The sequence below is a fragment of the Coptis chinensis genome, chromosome 9 (assembly GCF_015680905.1).
Source record: "Coptis chinensis isolate HL-2020 chromosome 9, ASM1568090v1, whole genome shotgun sequence".
NCBI lineage: Eukaryota > Viridiplantae > Streptophyta > Magnoliopsida > Ranunculales > Ranunculaceae > Coptis > Coptis chinensis.
In genome coordinates this window covers 62,980,065-62,993,914 of record NC_141464.1, presented here as the reverse complement: position 1 = coordinate 62,993,914, position 13,850 = coordinate 62,980,065, and the positions used below count along the sequence as shown (strand labels likewise).

Here is a 13,850-nt window from a genome sequence, read left to right as displayed (position 1 = left end):
TTTTGGATCTGAGCATATAAAAACAAAAGTTTAGCTCTTAGTTAAGGGTAGCTAATTAGACCTAAAAAACCATAGATAATTCTAGATCTGTTTTGTTTCAATTGAATTAGTTAAAGTAATTAGTTTTCATTTCTTGCTTTAGATTAAACTCTCTAATCATTGTTCTTCATTAGTTTGATAAATAAAATAGCTATTTTGTCAATTTCGATTTGTAGATCTAGTTTTGATTCTTGTTAGTTATCATTCCTTAGTTGTTTAATTAGATTAAAGCATTGTTAGTTAAATTAGTCAAGTTAGAATTTTGACATGATGTCTAGCTATAATAATATGGGAAATGATGGTTTGATGAATCAAGGCTAAAACCTCCATTAGAGGGGTTGATGAAGCCTTGATGAAAACTTAGTTGTATAAGTGTAGAATCGTTGTAGAGTCTATTCCATTCTAGAAGGTCGTGTTTCGCCATGAGAATGGGAGGACGACCTCACATGCTAGTTATAATTGGTAGAAATGCCATGTTAATTAAGGATTAGAACGAGCAATTCTTACCGTAAGAACGTAAGAATTGGATTACAGCAGTCTATGCTAGGTGATTAAGTTGGATTCGAGGTGGATTCAATTCCCCTCTAATTCTTTATCTAGATTCACATTTCAGTATTCCGTAGCATTTCGTTATTCGTAACTTGTTAGTTAAATTCACCTCGTAGTATAGAATTCCCCCGTAAAACTCTCATTAGACTTAGGACCGATTAGTTAACTACGAAATCATTCCATGCTAAAGAACTAGGAGTGGAACGAACTTCCTACTCCACTCTATCTCGATAGAATTGAGAGTATAGAAAACTTGATAGCATTAACGGGAAAGAAGATAAGTTTAGTTTACTTACGTTTTGAGTTCATCGTTCATTTTGTAGGTAAACTACTCTTTTCACAGATATCACTTTTCTATCAAGCAAATTCCATGCTCTTTGTTCCATCGTTGTAGGCTTCTTTCCTACCAACGGTTCATAGAGATCTTTCTTATAAAGATAATCCTCTATTTGCATCTTCCAAAAGCCAAAGTTTGTACCATCAAATCTCTCAACCATGGTTGTAGTCTTCTCGGTTGTCATTGCTCCCACTTAAACCAAATTACGGTGGAGTAATCTTCGATCACTCAAGAAATTTCTTCAAACACCTTGTGTCAAACAACGACGGAGTTTACCACTCAAGAATTTCTTCAAACAGCTTCAGTAATTCGATTCACAAACTTGGCTCTAATACTAGTTGTTAGGAATTAGAGATCATACTAATCCCGTCTAACGATAATTATCCTCAAGATATTGGAATCAATGACAAAACAAGAATATGTACCAATACAACCACTAAAGTAATAATAAAATAACAAAGAATAAATGAACACAAGGAACTTATATGGTTTAGCAATTGCCTACGTCCACAAATGCACCAAAATCAACTATAATCAAAAAGTTGTTTACAATGTCACGAGCCTCACACAAACACCAATCTCTCTCTCTCACACGCACACACTTTTGGTACTCACAAATTTATGCTATTGCACTATCACAATGCACTCAAATATTTGACTATTGCCTTACACTAATTATTGCTCAAATAATATACTCGCTATGCGCCCCATACACTATGAGCTTTCTTAGTTGTGTCTTCTTAATTCACTAGTCTCATGGGGTATTTATAGACTCCCAATTGCCGAAAGCGTATAAAGAACCAATTTGGTATTGGTTTCCAAAACTAATTTAGACTTCCAAGTCATGTTGAAGAAGGACGTGAAATGGTTTCCAAAACACAATTCCAAAACTATGCGGACATGTGCTGGCGGTCTTTGGTTTCCAATTCCAATGTGGAAACCCATGTGGTGATCAGGCTCCACAAACATAGCAGGTGCCGCTGCAGGGATTGTGGCTTTGCTAGGCCTTGTTTTCTTATTTGTTTGGAGATGGCAGATAAGATAATCAATTGGAACGTCAAAGGCAGTTGAGGGCTTCTTGATGGCATTCACCTATAGTGACTTGCAAAATGCGACGAAGAATTTCTCTGAAAAGTTAGGTCGTGGAGGTTTTGGTTCAGTCTTCAAAGGGACTTTACCTGATACAACTGTCATTGTTGCCAAGAAACTTGGAGCCCTAGGTCAAGGAGAAAAGCAATTCCACAGTGAAGTGATCGAGCACCATTGGGATCATACAACATATTAATCCCATCAGATTACATGGGTTTTGCTCTAAAGGAGATAAAAGGTTGTTGGTTTATGATTACATGCCTAATGGTTCTTTAGATCATCACATGTTTAATCAATAGGCTTCTAAGATGTTAAATTGGAAGGTAAGGTACCAAATTGCACTTGGAACAGCTAGAGGTTTAACTTATCTCCATGAGAAGTGCAGAGACTGTATTATACATTGTGACATCAAGCCAGAGAACATACTTTTGGATGCTGATTTTTGTCCCAAGGTGGCGGACTTTGGTTTGGAAAAGCTTATTGGTCACGAATTCAGCAGGGTCGTGACAACCATGAGGGGAACTAGGGGCTATCTTGCGCCAGAATGGATTTGGGGTGTAGCTATTACTGCCAAAGCTGATGTCTATAGCTACGACATGATGCTTTTTGAGATTATCTCAATCAGGCACTACACCAGAAAAGGTTTTTACTAATAGCAATATCCGTTACTTATATTTTTACTAACGCTTATATCCGTTAGCTCTGGGGTGTTACAGTCACTTAGGCTAAATTTAGTAACGGATATAATTGTTACTTAAATTAATCTTAGTAACGCTTATATCCGTTACTATAATTCTTTGTAACAGATAGCCAACTGTTGATAGGCAGTTTAATCTATTCATTTCTAATGAATGTATGTGTTAGTAACGTTTGGCGCTGCTTCAGTTACTTTTCTAGTGGGAAATCAATTTTCATATGTCACGGATATATTCGTTAGTAATAGATGTGTCACTTGCTATTAATATCGATGTGTGTAACGGATATATCCGTTACTAAATTTTTGTCAGTAATTTATTTTTTTCCCAGGTCAAAATGTCAAAAAAAGTTCACCCTGCACATCTAACTCTAGCACATAAGAATATTCCATCTTATAGAGATATCACATTCCACAAACTTAATTAACATATAATAACAAAAAACAAAACCACTAGTCAATTAAACATTATTATAAAAATATAGACACCAATCCAAATCCCAACTTACAAATCAAACTTATATAGAAATAACTTCACCTAAACTAATCTTGGGATGTCTAATATGCTGTCATAGAATATCCCATTGTATTGGTCATCACTTCTCGCCTGTTATTGCTCTCTGGAGTGTTCCCCCATCAGTTTTAGGGGTGCACATCTACAATTCCCGTAACTTAATTCTCCCACGATATCACCACTTATTTGACAAAGCCTGGCAAGAACTGAAAAAAGTGAGAGAAACATTACAAAATTTCTTATGAAACTTTTCATCGGGTTGTGAGAACTGAAGAAATGATGAGTGGGTTAGTGTGGTGGGCTAATGTCAGCTCTTGCAATAGCACTTCCTCAGCTATTAGACCACTATTTGAATAAAGCTTATGGATAAGAACAACTAATTTCTATAGTCGAAGGCATACTAAAACATTTCAGCCCATACAAATCACTTCAAGCTGACCCAAAATGGTTTTTGTGACTGTACTAGCTCTAGTAAAATGTTTTTTTGACAAAGGCATTAGGATGGAATACTAGTAAAAAAAAATGTCACAGAAGTTAACTAAACGGATGGTATTAGACAAAGATAAACACCTGGAAGAGAAGAGACCGCTGCTTTGTCTCCGGATCGCTTAGTTACCCGGTCGCCAGGTCGTCCAATTTTGACTGCAAGTGAAAGAAATAAGTCAAGATTATGTTAAGGATACAAATAAATAAAGGTTTATTCATGAACCACACAAGGGTTACAAGTAGACACCTACTTATGCTGGCTAATTTTTTTGTACTGGGATTATGACCTATAATCTCATTATTGTCACAGAAAGCACGTACTCTAATTTGAATGGTGCACTGGTAGCTCCAATAATAGTGCTGAAAGCAACATCTTGAAAAGGACCTGCCATCTTTCCCCGAGGAAACCATCCAAGATCCCCACCCTTCTTTCCTGACGGACATTCTGAATATTCTGATGCTAGCTGAAAATACAAAACAAAGTAAAAAGCTTAGTGTTTGTAAATTCTCTTTATTTTAACAATCTGCCCACTCATTTCTGATTGTTTACAATTCAACAGATCCAAACTTATCATCACAAATCATCATATGAGCAATGTAGAATCACCTAAAGCTTGCTATTTTAGACATTTAGTAGAATTCATATGATTATCTTTGTTGTTCGCTTAGGGTTTACAGTTCCTGTCCTGACATTAATATCCGAAAAAATAAATTAAGGGTTAAATGCTATGCAAGTTCACCTTTGCAAATTCAGCAGGAGGAACCTTGTCTCCGTTGTTTAGCCAACCATCTTGTAGCTTCTTGTATGCTTCATTGATCTTTCCTTGTTTCTCATATAAGATATGCCTTGCTGTAAAAAAAATCCAAAGGCAATTATTAGCATCATGACAGTAAGGTGAACTAATATAAAACCAAATACAAAACATGTATGTACATAAAATGACCTTTGACGAAAACTAGAAAAAACATTGGTACCACCTAACGCCTTCAGATAGAAAATTTCATATTTTCCAATAACAAATTAGAACTGGACAGAAGGCTCACCAGGAGGAACACCACATCCAAGTAAGCATACTACATGAAAAGTATGTCTCGTTCTTATAAATGAGGGTGGAACCGTCATCAAACTCTTCAAACACAAGCAGAGGAGAGAGTCCTTACACTGTACTTCAGGATGTAGAAGGATGTGTCGCTAGCAATAGCCACTAAGTCACCACTATCGGCCCAATACAGGTTCTGATATAGAAAAGACATCAAAATGTTTTCACTCTATCTCTCTAAAAAAAAGCAAATTTAACCAAGCAATGGACTTAGCTAGCTTCATACTTACTTTGACATTAACATCAATTCTGCGAATCAACCTGCATTCAGCCCAATCATAGAAACAAATGAAATCATTTTAGCATATTGCAAGTAAGGTTCCTCCAAAGATATGCTCAGCAGAAAATGTTGGCCGTACAATCTTCTTCTCTTGAAACATAAAAGATCTATTAAAATCCATTAATGATCCAAGAAAAAGTATATTTAACATTTATTTAACAAAGAAATCATAACAAGTACGAAGAATTTTGATTTCTTGTGTCTGAAGAAAAAAACTATTACTTGTGTTCGAAGGTTGACAGTCGACAGCATTTCTCCAACATTATGAACCTCACATGCATCAAACAATTACACATTTATTAGTGATATAAATAAAAATAAGAACTTCATATTAAAATAACTAATAGAAAGAAGAAGAAGAAGAAAATAAACAAAAACTAACCAGGGGTTTACGCATCCCCCGGCTCACTACTAATTGCTCCAAGTATCTCGACATCTGCCATCTGCACCAGAAACTTAAATACACAAAAGGCCTTGGTTTGTTTACAACAAGGCAAGTCACGACATAAAATCAATAAAAAGATTTGACAGCTAAAGAGTTCGTTATATTATTACAACTAGACAAGACTAACCACATAAAAATTTCAAGGCATGACAACGCACCCAAAAAGTTCCAAGTCATGGCAACCATAACCACATAAAAATATATGTCTTGAGCTTAAACTAAAGCAGGAAGAGCAAAAGGTAGAGAAATCCAAAAAAGGTCTAAAACCTACAAACATCAATCCTACAAACATCAATCATACTTTAATCGCCCATCAAACCAAGCTATATACCCTCCTTCAAGCCAAGCATTCAAAGTTTCATTACTATCTTGTGGACCATCATAAACAGCAGCATCAGGAACCAATACTTCATCAATATACACTCTTCTCTCTCCACCAACCAGAATTCTGCCATGACAACTTTTTGCACTTACATCAATAGACCCTTTAGCAACTTCTGTACCAAACTTATCTAGTAATGTGACTCTAGGCTATTCAAGCGACCCAAAAGAAGGAGTCAAGTTCTGAGGGGTTGCTGGAGAATGGCGTTAAGTGGAACTTGAACCAACTTCAGTTCTGGGTGTAGTCACACCCATATGTGCTTCGGTATTGGCTGTCACATTATTGCCTGTCATAGTATTGCCTAGTTGTTGTTGAAGGAGAACCTGTGCGGGTATAGATGATGACATGATAATTTTAAAGTGTGGATTATATATTACTAACTCTAACCATTAACCGTAATTGCCAAGAAAAAACTTACCTTAAGCATTAAACCGTAAATAAAAATAATTATCATCAAGGCTTTCCAAATTGCATCCTTAAAGCCATCATCCACTAGTCTCCAATCCTTGGTGTTGATAGGCATATTAAGCCTCACTTAGTTTCCTATTGCAGTTTTGAACTTGCTTGCATTTTGTCCAACAATTTGGCCATTATGCCATAACTTAACAAGCACTTTCCCGGAAGGACCCATTAATTGTGTCTTCTTGGATGACTGAGAAGTACATTGACTTGTGGGAGAAAAGGGATCTAATGCACTAGGGTGTGCAGTTGTACCACCTGATTCCATTATTTAAAAATAGCCTAACAATTTCCAACAACATTTGAAAACAAATTATTAAGGATTTCATAACACTTAATATATGACATAATCAATTATTCAAAAAGAACGAAAAGAAATAAAAGAATATGCACTATCAAATTAACCATAATATCCAAAATTAATTTTCCAAACTATTAGAAAATCTTAAGATGATCATCAAAAAAGGAAGGCAGGCATTTGAACATATTTTCAAAATTATTGCACACTACAATCAACGACGTGGTTCTAACAGTGATCTCAAATGAGGTTGCTCTGCAATAGTAGATTGGAACTCTTCTAGTTCTGGTGCTTCTAGCTTGTCCACTTCGCTAATCATTTGCCTTGGTGAATGTATGACCACCCACCAATCAGGATATTTTAAATCCCTCGAATAGAACACTTGATGGGCTTCTTTGGCACAAATAGCCGGCTCATCTAACATTTTGTCGAAACTCTTGAGCCGATTAAAATTTACCACCACAAAGTTAGAGTCTGGGCATAGCTTACATCCATTGGTCTTATCTTCCACCCTAACCCAGTCACAATAAAACACCACTTCCTTGAAATTTGTGTAATTCACCTCTAGTATATGTTTGATGACTCCATACCACCTAGCAGACGCATCGATAGGATTTTTATCTTTCCTACTTGATGTAAATGTAGTAATTGCACTCATGCAAACACCACAGTCTTGTGTAAGAATGGTTTCATCGTGAGACTTAGTAGAAAATACATAACCATTGATGCGATACTTTCGAAAAGTTTTAGCTTTAAACAATGGCCTTCTAGCAAAGAACCACAATTTAGATGAAGTGTCGCCATTCTCCAACAACTACGGAGAGAACATACCACAGTTCAAAAAGTGAAAATAACATAAAAGCATAACTTACTACCCTAATTAACAAAGACTTTATTATATAACCAGTATATAAAATCTGTTTGTATCTCTACTTCTGTCTTTGCTATCCTTTTTCTGCTGCCTCGGGAACTAGATTGCAAAGACTCACGATACTCACTACAATTTATTCAAAGAAGTTAGTATATATGTGTGAATTTATTAATAGGGAAGTAAACATTCATGCCAAAAACTAACACCTGTAGTGATCGTCAAGTCCATCGACTTCCAAACGGAAAAGTAGCCATCTACGGATTTGTACAAATTGCTCCTTCGACAAAATCACATCTTTACCTTCAAGCACAGAACCCTCATCGCTATATTCATCATTTTCATCTAGAAACACTTAACCAGTGGTTTTGTGATTCTTGGGCTATGAATTTGGAATGTACTGCATTGTATACCTAACAGACTCTGAGACAAGATACGACTCTGCAATCGATCCTTCAACAAATCGTTTGTTACTGGGTATATCTTTGCACTCCTTCATTGACCTAATTAAGTGATAAACCCATGAATGCATTTATTAATTTCATTTAAAAGCAAGGAAAAAAAATTAGGATTGAAAGAAGGATTATTTACCGCTCAAACGGATACATCCAACGATCTCGAGCTGGTCCACACATCAATGCCTCATCAGCTAGATGCACAACAAGGTGAATGCTAATATCTAAAAATGATGGTGGAAAGTACTTTTCCAGCCTTTGCAACCATGTACTTGGCATCTTGGATTTCTTTATGAATTACAATTTTCGAACATAAAAGGTTAAAAAATAAGCTTATCTGATGAAGAGCTTTCCGCAAATCAGGATGAGTTGGAAAAGCATGTTGAAGTAGCATGGGCAAAAGATATTGCATAATCACATGATAGTCGTGTGACTTCATTACAAGCAAACCAGGTGGATCAAGACTGACAATATTACTCATATTAGATGAAAAACCTGAAGGGAGCCTCAAAGTTTTCAAAGTTTTAAGGAAATCCATCTTCTCTGCTTTATCTAGGATGAACAGTGCTGTAGGTTTAACTTGTTTCCCACTTGCAGGGTCAGTTTGCATCCACTGATCCCGGTGTATGCCAAGTTCCCTCATATCCTCTGGTGCTTGGATTGTATCTTTCGATTTGTCTTTCTTATTAAAGATCATGTCTAGTATGTGCTATGCAACATTCTTTTCAATGTGCATCACATCAATAACATGACAAACTTTGTGATAGATCCAGTAAACAAGGAAAAACAATATGGACTTTCTATACCATGCCGATGTAACTTCATTACCTTCATTGTCGTCAACCACAATTTGACCACCTCTCTTATGCTTCTGACCAGGTTTATACTTCACATAACTCAATGTTTGCAAAAGTACATCGCCATTTAATCGTTGAGGAGGAGTTCTACGCTCTTCTTTCTTGCTACCCACTAGTCCTAAGTACTTGCCATTCCTAAACGGGTGATTACCTTTAATGAATATATGGTAATCTAAGTATACATTTTTCCTACTAGACTTCAAATATATGGAAGGAGTATTGTCACCACAAATAGGACAAGCTTTGTAACCATGTGCTACGCAGCCTGCTAAGTTTCCATATGCAGGCAAATCATGGATACCCCACATTAGCATAGCCTTCAAAGTGAAATTTTCTCTTTTGTTCATGTCATAAGCCGGCACTCCTTTCCACAACTCTTTCAACTCATCGTACAATGGTTTAAGAAAAACATCGATGTCTCCTTTTGGTGCCTTTGGACTGGGTATAAGTAAAGACAACATCTGAAACTCTGCTTTTAGGAACATAAGGTTCATCAAATTCAATTCCCAAACTGCCATCACCTGTCACCGCATCACCGTGTAATCCAAAAGCATAGTCGATAGAGTTTCCCATCCCAATCCCGACATCCCCAATAGTTTCTTCCTCGGTGTCCCCCATCTCAAACCCATCATAACCTGAGGTTTTTTCCCCAATATTTGCAACCAATGGAGGATGAACAACAGTGTTAGATAAGTCCTCACCGTGTAAAGTCCATACATGATAGGACTTCTTTATACCTTTTGAGATTAAATGGTATCCAACCTCTTATAAGTTAACCAATACCTATTTCGGCACTTCTTGCACGGACAAGGACACTTCTTCCCGCCCAACTTCCACTCTGCAAATTTAAGAAAAACCTCAACTCCCAATGAATAGACTACGCCGCCTCTTTTGTTTTCACTCATCCATTCTTTGTTTATTGGTTCTGACATTCTATACTATATTTAGAAACCAAGGAAAATAATGGTCAACATAAATACCAGTTAGCTAATTTTCTAACTATGTATAAACAAAAAACAAGAAAGAAGTGGCATCATAAATATAAATAATATACACTTTACATGCGTAAAATAAAAAAGTAAATAAAAACAAGTAAATAAGTCCATCCAATCCTAAATACATACACGTTTATTATAGAACTAAGGAATAATACTCTTCAAAGAAATATACACGAGCCCTTCACCAAGTAAATATTTTTTCAGTTGAAAAGATAAGATTCAAATGTAGGTAACATTGCTTTCAATCCATAAGGGCAGCAACAGTTAGAACACTAAATTTTGTAGGTGTATAGCTCATCGCTTAATGCAACATATAATTTCCACCATATCTACAACTCAAAACTAACAAATACAATGAATATATGTCATGCGCCTATGTAGAGGTGTGGATTTTGTGTCTACGACCTGATGTTGAGTTTGGTAGGGAATGGCTGCACTCTTTCTTCGGACAAGAGTTGCCTACATATCAAGTTCCTTGGGTAAAACTTGAATCAAGCCTTACGTAGTTTATTTCTCTCTACTTATAGATGTTTGAGTTGACTTTTCTTATTTGCTCTAGGTCGTTGTCAAGTATAGATCTATATTTTGTGCTATCTTGATGATTCATCATTACTCCTGATGTTACAAAGTAAATATCTCCTTGATTGGTGCATTGACTGAGCTCCAGGATCACAGTAGATCATTTGCTTCCATATATGGTTGTATCTAATGTTTGGAACGACCTGAGTTTGGGTTGTTCTTATATCCTGATGGCTTGGTACGAACTGGTGATGTACGAGCTGTGAAGATACGACCTGGTGTGTGGACACGTGTGCTATAGTGATATGAACGGAGGGTACTGACACATCCCCTTTTATTTTATTTATTCTTTAGACAGTTATGGTGTGAAAAGAAAAGATAAAATAAAGCTTTCAAACACATGTCATACAGCTGGTTCATTTGAATGGGTTTGGAAAATGTGCAGAAACTATTGGATTTGATCCATGGGCCCAAATCGCGGCGGTTTGTGGGCGAGGTTATGATTGCTTTTTGGGGGAAGGCAAAATGGTTTGTCAAGTTTTCGAGATTTGTGCAACTGGAGGGTTTTCCATGTGTTAAATTTGTTGAATGAGAGGGGTTATAACATCTGTTTATCATATGTGCTAGAGCATTTCTCTGTGAAGAGGTCGTATGCAATGAACTTTAGTTTGCAGGTGGTGAAGGGGAAATCTGTTATGATTGTGGGGGTGAGTAAGGAGGATTGGGGGCATAGGCCTTTACTGGTTGTGGGTAATTATAGTCCTTCTAACTGGGAGTTGGATAATCGTACTATAAAGTAGGATGGTAGGTCGTTATTTTATAGGTCGTAGTGTATGTAGGGTAGCTGATATTTTGAACATTCTGATCAGTTTATTTTGTTTTTGTAAAGGTTGCTATTCGTGGGCGTACAAGGAGCGGGGTTATCGAAGATTTTGCTTGTTTGAGTTGGGAGGAGAAACAATCTATCTTAGGAGAGGTTGCGCATTACTTCAAGAAGCACGGAGGTGAGAAGATCAATCGGAGAAGGTTGAGCAAAAGAAGAGGGCCCAAAAGCTAGTGTTTGATATCTCTGATCCTAGGTCGGATATTGAGATGGAGAGAGAGAGAGCCAAAGGAGAGAACTTGTTTCTGGAGTGAGAACTGTTGGAGGAGGCTCTGATAGCCGTCTTGTGCCCCCAACAAGCTGAGGTGGGTGAGGGTGATAAGGCTGGATGTGGATGTGGGAGTGCTAGGGGAGGTGGTGATGCTCCCGCTCCCTTTCGTAGGTCTTAGCTGAAGAGGCATTCTGAGGTGGTTAAGCTTGAGGGGGGCGAAGAGGACTCGAACTGAGTCTGAGGAACGACCTGTTTCAGTGGAAGGTTGTACCTTATCAGGTCGGGCTCCTTTGAAGAGGATGAACTTGAAGAAGCTGGCAGTAGATGTTAGGGTGGCTGATGCCCGGGGTAAGAAGAAGGCTAGTGAGACTGAGCCAACTGCCTAGAAGTGCAAGGGATCGGGGAGTACGGCCCTAGGAGACAAGGCTGGCATTCTAGATAGAATTATCACCTACTATGACCCAGTGAGTGGGTTGAAATGGCAGGTGAAGAACAAGGACTGTAGCTTCAAGTCTTCACTGGTTACTAATGGGCTGCTGGAAAGTATTGCCCTTAATGGAGATAGGCATCAATTGGAGACGGGGAAGGATGTGGAGGCAAATCTAAAAGATATGGATCACTCGATCTACTTTATAAGTTTAAATCTGACCTACAATTTGTTTTATGCTTTGTGATATTGATTTTTGACTTACTTTGTTATCTTGTCAGGTTTTGGCAATGTATAGGAAGCTAAGGGAGATGGCAGTAATCTCCGACCTGTATAAGAAGGAGCTGGAGGTTGCCAAGGGGGCCTATGACAAGCTGTTGGTTATGCAAGAGGTGAAGCGGGCTGAAGTGGTGGGGCTGAGGGCTCAGGTTGGGGATTTAGCTGGGAAGGTAGCCTTGTTGCAGCCATCTCTTGATGCTTCACGGGTGGAGGTAAGGCATTAGATTGCGGAGTACAAAAATACGCAGACCGTTATTGAGTGAGGTCAGAATGAATATAATGACCTGGTCTACTTGGTAGAGAGTGGTGATGTCTATATTCTGGTGGATGATTATATGGAGCTAAAACGTAAGTACAAAACCCTCAAGAGATTAGTTAAAAGTGGGGCTGCAACAGTAACTGTAGAAAGTACTATTGCAGATGCTAGTAGACGATCTGCTCAACCAACCAACCTAGGTGTTGCTCCCGCTGCTCAGCCCACTGAAGATGTTGTCACAGAAGTGCTGAATGCAAGTGGTGATCCGGCTACCAGCTCTGTTGGTGAAGAGGGCTGCCAACTTGACCCCTTAAATGTGGAGAATCTTCCTTGTGTCAATTGATCTTGTTCTTCTTGTAAGTTGTTTTGATGATGGACAAAGTGTTTGAATAATTTTCTCTTTTGTTGTTGATACTGATACTTCTATTTTTTATGGGGATGCTGAGGTCGTTTTCCCAGGATAACCTAGGGGCCTCTAGTGTCTAACCGAGATTGTATTAAGTGAAAATATTTAAATTACTTACTTGATTTTGAATGAGATTGTCTTTGAATTTTGCATGAATGTGATTACTTCCATTACTTTTGGATTTGTTATTTGACGACCTGTGCTACATAGTAATAGACTCGACGACCTTTTGAACTTTGTTAGATCGTCTGATGCTTATAGGTCGTAAGTGTCTATGTATGACCTAATAGATGCACGTAGTTGGCACCTAGGTTTCCTTGTGTCCTTAGGTGTGTGTATTGATTGAGTGGTTCATTTTGGGGGAACTTCTTATTAATTCTTGACTGATAATTAGCCTTTGATTGGTAATTATAGTTGAGTCAAACTTAAACCTTTCAAAGGCCTTAAGTTGACTTGTGGTCCTTTTGGGGGTACCTTGGATTGTATTTGACTGATAATTAGCCTTTGTGTGGCATTTACAGTTGAATCATTCTTAACCCTGGCGTTGGTGTTAAGTTGATTTGCAGTCATTTTAGGGAGACCGTGGATTAAATTTGACTGATAATTAACCACTGCATGGTAATTATAGTTGAGTCGTGCTCAACCCTGGCATTGGTGCTAGGTCGGCTATTTTGATACCCCGGATCGGGCAGCGAGTGCAAGATGTGTGGTACTCATGTAATGCAAGGATAACATATATACGCGAAATACTGATGAAATTTTATTCAATTGATTGATACATCTGGAGACAGATTAATGGTAAAAACGCTTAAGTAGAGCTGTATTCCAAGGTCAGGGAAGCACATCATCGAGCTGAGTTTTGATCTAGTAAGCTCCATTTCCAACGACTTTGTAAACTATGTATGGGCCTTCCCAAGTTGGGTCAAGCTTGGCTGGTGCTAAGGTCTTTTTGAGGACTAGGTCGCCAGCTTGGAAAGATCTTGGGACGACCTTCTTGTTGTAAGATCGTTGGATTGTTT

At 37.8% G+C, this 13,850-nt stretch overlaps 1 pseudogene across 1 annotated transcript in view; it reads left to right on the top strand.

Annotated features, from left to right (window-relative positions):
• Positions 1-13,850, top strand: part of LOC147477262 (G-type lectin S-receptor-like serine/threonine-protein kinase At2g19130) — a 40,672-nt pseudogene that overhangs the window by 19,485 nt on the left and 7,337 nt on the right. Inside the window, exon 6 of the transcript XR_015209796.1 lies at positions 1,972-2,639. The product of XR_015209796.1 is annotated as a G-type lectin S-receptor-like serine/threonine-protein kinase At2g19130 (transcript). The remainder of the gene's footprint in view (positions 1-1,971; positions 2,640-13,850) is intronic.